The following is a 6,000-nucleotide window of genomic DNA, read 5'->3' on the forward strand; positions in this document are numbered from 1 at the left end:
ACCAGTTTTGAGTAACCTAGGGTCAGTGAAATGGGAAATGTGATGTTTTGTGTCATCCTGGGTAACAATGAGCAGTTTCTTCTGAGGTGGAAATTGAGGGTCAAATCCATCTTTAATTTAACTGCAAACTCTTACCCCACGTTCAAACAATTCATTATTTAACTCTACCAAACACAAAGCTTTCAGACACACACATGGCAAATGTCATGACATGAGCCTCCCAGATGCCCTTTGGATATGCCCCATGCTCCTGCTGTCCATCAAGCCAAAGGTTTGCCTGGATAATTTACTCAGGACAGAGTTAAGCAAAGGATTTCAGGTCAGTACATTGCAAAGTCTCTCAACCCCAGCAAACATCCATAACCTTGGTGTTTGAACAAGTTTTTTTGAACAAGTGTTGCTGTCCAAAGAATTTTTAATAAGGTACATAATAAAGTTTAATAAGTTATAGCAAGGAGACGTGTTTAAACACATGTTTGTAGTACGTCTACATGAAGTGTTTATATTTCTGTGTGTCCGCTCGTGCTATTCCAAGAACCAAATCTATAAAGAAAAAATAGGGTAAAAGATTACAAAATATGTGACTGATATTATTCTTCCTTCTCGAGGAATTATTGTGAAAATATGTTTCTTGTTATGACATCAGGTTTATATTGTGTGTTACAGTTTTCTGTGCCTGCCCGACAAACATTTAACTCTCAGGCACTTCCACATGAGTTGTGTGGATTTATTTCCTGGTTTTGAAAGGATATTTGGTAATATGAAGTCCTTGCCGCTATACTCAACACGAAGAAAAACATCAGGTTCAAAAATATAGAAATGCTTCTAAATTCCTGTTGAGAATCATGGTTTTTTTTCCTAAGAATGATGTATTTCCTAGGTCAAAGCTAATTGTGAAATTCCAAGATAAGAGTGTAGATGTCCCAAAATTCTAGTGGCTTTGTTGCTGATTTTTTCAGCATTCCCTTTATTTTGTATGACTGTCTCTTTATATCATGCTCTGTTTTTCAGTGTCTTTTTGTATAAATACTTGGTAGTACATAAAATAACAATAATTATGGTAAGTGACCCTTTTTCACAAAGCATTACAAGTTCCCACAGAAAAAAAAACTGACCCATATCTAACGTTTAGAAGTGAATAGTTTAGTTTAGGCAACAGTGTGAATCTTCATCTTCCAGCATTTATTCCAAACAGAGACTTTCTCTTTTCCATTCCTGAAAGACTACTTGTTCCTGGGTCAGCCAAGTCCCAGGGGCTGATGTGGCTGCTGCATACACTGTCTGATGCTCTGTTTGCAGTTGATAAAAGGGCCCCACTTCTTTTCATTTCCTTATTTCTCCAGTACTCTGGGCCCTAGTCTTGTACACCATACATATATACATATAGCCAGCCTACACCAATGGAAATGAGTAGACAAAGGAATAGTATTGGCAGAAGCTAGAGCTTTGGCTTTGCTCTCTGATGTGTCTTTCTGCTTTCAGGCTCCTCCTGGCTGCTAATATGCCAGTGCCCAGCTCACCTCATCTGATAGGGACCTGCGGCTCCCTTGCTTGGACCCCGTGGTGGCAGCAGCCTTAAGGACTCAGATAAGTTTACTTCCAGTGGTGACCTTGTATGAATACCAAAGGAGGCATCTGTATCACCTTGATCTTGTGATGGCTGTTGTATGAGTGATGTTCCATCCTATAATGAAGATCAGGCCATGACTGACCTCATCCAGCTTCCAAACAGACAGATTGTCCAGCTTTCTGTGCAGGCTGGTGGATCACCCAGATTCCCTGGCCAAACTAAGGGAAATCAAACCAATTTCTCATCTTATCTGCAGCATGAGACTGTTCAGCTCAATAAAAGCTTTTATTTAATGTCAAATAATAGGTAACAGTCTGCTAAGTTTTTGATACTGCATTCAAAGACGTCATATCTGGAAGAACTTCATTTAAAGTCATTTCAAATTGTTGGCAGAAAACTTTGCATTATTGATATGAAACATATTTTTGTTTTCTGATTTACAGCATGTTTTATTCTTCATGAAGCTTAAAAGCTCAACTGAGCAGACACACTGGAAAACAAATGTTGCTGAAACTATTAAGCAGCACACAGATGGCTTATATGTTCCTGTGTCAAAGAGACAGTTTTATAAATGAAGCATGTGTGATAACCATTTACGTTTTATTTCAAAAACGCTGAGTATTTTTTTAAGCAAACATGCTTTCAAGGAAAAACATCGACCGACTTGATTAAGAGATTTAACAGCCGAAAAAGCTGTCTAGCCCAGATGCTCGGTAGCAGCTGTAACCTTGTGAAAATTGACCTATAACATAGCCACAGGGTTCTCGATTCCAAGAAGAATCTTCTCTTTAATAAAATTGATTTGCTTTACAAACCTTGACCCCTCACTATTTTTCATCCTCCATCAACCCCTGGGGCCCACTGACCTCCCTGCAAGAAGTCACATGTATGAACCCCTGCTTTCAGATGAGTGGAAAGATTTCCACGTAGGGTTTGTTGGGCCAGGGTTCATAGCAACAAATCTTTCCTTGTTCTGTTGCAAGATTAAGTCAAGATGACTGACATAATTGGCCAAACAGTTTTCTAACTGGCTTTTTGCTTCTGAGATGACCTCTGTTTCTCCCATTCGTCTGCTGATTACAGGTCAATAATACTGTCAAGGAGAGAGAAAATAATTTTGTCATTTAGAAATACTGTAATGGGATAAAACCCCTGGCTTGTCATATCACTAAATTTGAAAAGATAATTGAACTGTCAATTTAAATATCAAACAAATGCCTCCATGCAAGCAGCATTAATAAAAGCCAAGAGGCAGGTAGAGATGAGCTCAGCTGGCAGGTAGTGGGGCTGAATTTTGGTGTCTGAGAGCCCAGTGGATAGGATAATTCTCTAAACTTTCTATGGATTAATCTGAGCTTCTTGTGCCTACAAGGCTACACTGGGTGCATTTGTTTTATGACTATTTTGTCGTGCAATCCTTAAACCAGCCACAAGTGGGAGATGATCTTTATTGAGAGTGTCATTTCAGCTTGTCAGATTCTGCCTTTATGAGGAGGTATGGAGGCATGAAAAATAAGTTTATTGCCAACTATTTTTTACCTCTTTCTAGTGAATATTCCTTACAAAGCTCACTTGCTTGTTTGGGTGTTATCAAAACAGAGACCAACTTTTATTCTTTACTGCCTACCATGATATTCATATCATTCAAAATTTGCTCACATTCCTATAGCAGTGATTACTATTAATGGTCTGAAATGATTGACTGCATCATCGAAGGCCTGAGGGAAAATGTTTGCGCTGGGTTTCAGTTACTATTTGCTATATGTGCTCTGCTGGCTGCATTTGCCAGGCTTTTGCATTTATTAACAGAGTTCTGGGATGTGCTTGGCCCTTCTTTTTGCTTTTGAATTACCCTCAGTTCTCCCTGGCAGACCTGAGTGTTACACCAGTAATGAAGCAATGAACTCAACTGAGGACATCCAACTGCACTGAGATCACACTGAGAGGGAGCGTGTGCCACTTTTGGATTCAAATGTCCAACCTCAACTGGGAAGATGCACTGTTAGCATCAACCACGATCAATATTATCCAAAAGCAGGAGCTGTAAAGTAAGAGCCAGGCTGGTATATTTGAAGATTTTTGCGTCTGGCTCCCAAAGTTTCACAGAAAATAGGAATTCAGGGTTGGCCACGGAGTTGGTGACATGGACTAGAAATGAGAAGCCAAGGTGTTTGTCTGTGTACAGCACGGGAAGAAGAAGAACAAATTTACATCATGGGACAGCCAATATTTATAATGCCAGCAACCAAGCCATGGCTCATATGAATGAGTTATAGCCCATCTGAAGAACTGTAAAGGAATGAATGAATAGGCTTTTTCTTTATGGAAAGAGAAAAAGCATACGCTAAGGTCTGCAAACATGAAAGAGAAGATGAAGTCTGCATCATTTATTTATGGCTGATGATACAGATATGACTAAATCCTATTAATTTCCACAGTACAAGATGACTGCAACCCAGAAGCATTCCTGATCAATCTTTAATCAGAAACAAGTTCCTGGAAGACTTTATGTGTGTGAAAATAATCCAGTTGGACATTTTCACTATAAGTGTATCTTCTGCACTTTCATGTTCAGCTTTCTATGTGGGGGCAGGTTTTAGTCAGTGCTTTTACAGCTCTTTAGGACATAGAGGCTTTTCTATCAGCTCATGGATTTTGTTACACAAAGTTTTCTTTGTGCATTGGAAGGCTGGAGAATTGGCTCCATGTGAGGCTGCAGAGTTTATAAAACCTGCAAGCACTAAACTCTGTTGGCTTCCCCTGTGAAAATAAATGTGAGCCTGGAAACCTACAATTCTGACTTGAAACAGGACCCACAGATATACAGAATCATCTTGAAACAGGACAGCCACATCCAGTGTTCATATAACTTAGTGGTAAATACCAAACATTCAGCCTCCAAAACCTTGAAATTACCCTTAAGGTGATGTTCTGCTAAGTAAGTAAATAAATATATCTTATGTTTGTGACAGCGCTTTCAAATTCTTCTCTTTGATGAAAACATCTAGAAAAATTCTCTTTTTAAAATAATAGATGAGTATATTATAATCAGGAGACTCAAGGAGAGGAAGCTTTCAAACCCCATGACATGCCAAGCCTTGTTACTCATTCAGATTCACTTACAGAATGTACTCAGGGTGCAGGACAGAGGAGAAGCAGATCCTGACCCGCTCAGTCATGTATACAAGTGTCTCTTCCTCTCCAGGAGTAACAGCTTGTTGAAATAGGAGAATAACACACCCTGATGTACTGAGCCGCTTTTGGCCCTGAAACAGTTATTGTTGTAATACGTGAAACTGCATCAGATTCTCACTACCTCTGAAAGGAAACCAGAGTTGAAATCTTTCTGAGTAAAGCCATAGCTGAAAGGAGAGATTAAGACACTTCACCAGAATGACGAACTTCGGTTTTCCATTGTCCTTCTGTCTATCTGTTTATCAAAACTGGGGACTGTGCTCAGATGAGCGCTTTATTTCTCCTGTCTTGGCTGTACAGACAAGAAATGCAGCTCTCCAGCCCTGCTTTTGTAGAATGCACATGTGTCAGTGTGTGTGAGAATGTGTATATGTGTTTGTGTGTTCACCAGATCACTAAACTTTTGTGCAACTCCACATCTGGATCCTTGCCTGTGCATTTAAACATTTTTCTCTCTGTTTTTAAATACAGATGTTTTGGTAAACAGGGCTACATACTTTGTCCATCAAAGAGGAAAGAGAGAAAGGGTGGGAAACCACTCCAGCCAAAGGAGCTGGAGTGATGGTGCTTCATGCCTCAGTGTTCATGCATCATTGTCATGCAGCATGCATCATGCATCAGCCCTGTTCATGCATCAGTTCATGCATCAGCCCTGTGACCCCTTCTCATCCCCACTCTGGTCCTCTGGCGCTTTCCTCACCAAAACCTAGCCCTTCCTACTGCCCCTTCTGTGTGATCTTCCACCTGCCCGAACTGTCTTTTCAACCTCTCCAGCTCATTAAAGTTTATTTGAGAGTTTGAAGCTGCCACTTGCCATTCAAATGTCCTAATGAAGGTGTTTCCATAGCAGCTGTTTTGGATAACATGTTGGAAATGGGAGTTTGTGTGGCTCTCACACCAGGGGCTCCCAGAAACCCCTGCCAGTGAAAGATAATAAGAAATAAGAATACTTATTTCTCTAAATTCTTATTTTTGAAGTAAATAAAAATGTACTTATACCTAGCACCTCCTCTTCCCTCCCAAGGTCATTTATTTCCATCTATCTTCAGATCCTTCGGATTTCAACAGAGTTTATGCATAGTCAACAGAAGTGGAAGTTTGGCCTTGGCATAGGTGTTGACCTGCTTTCAAACTCCTGGTCTCCATCTCACAGTTTCCCTTATGTCACAGCTGCCTTAACGTTAGAAAAGAAGCCTTTTACTGAGAAAACCACAGAGAAAAGTAATTAAATCTAA

Source organism: Pezoporus occidentalis, unplaced genomic scaffold, assembly GCF_034315485.1.
Source record: "Pezoporus occidentalis ecotype Australia unplaced genomic scaffold, CSIRO_AGI_Poc_V1 ctg168, whole genome shotgun sequence".
NCBI lineage: Eukaryota > Metazoa > Chordata > Aves > Psittaciformes > Psittacidae > Pezoporus > Pezoporus occidentalis.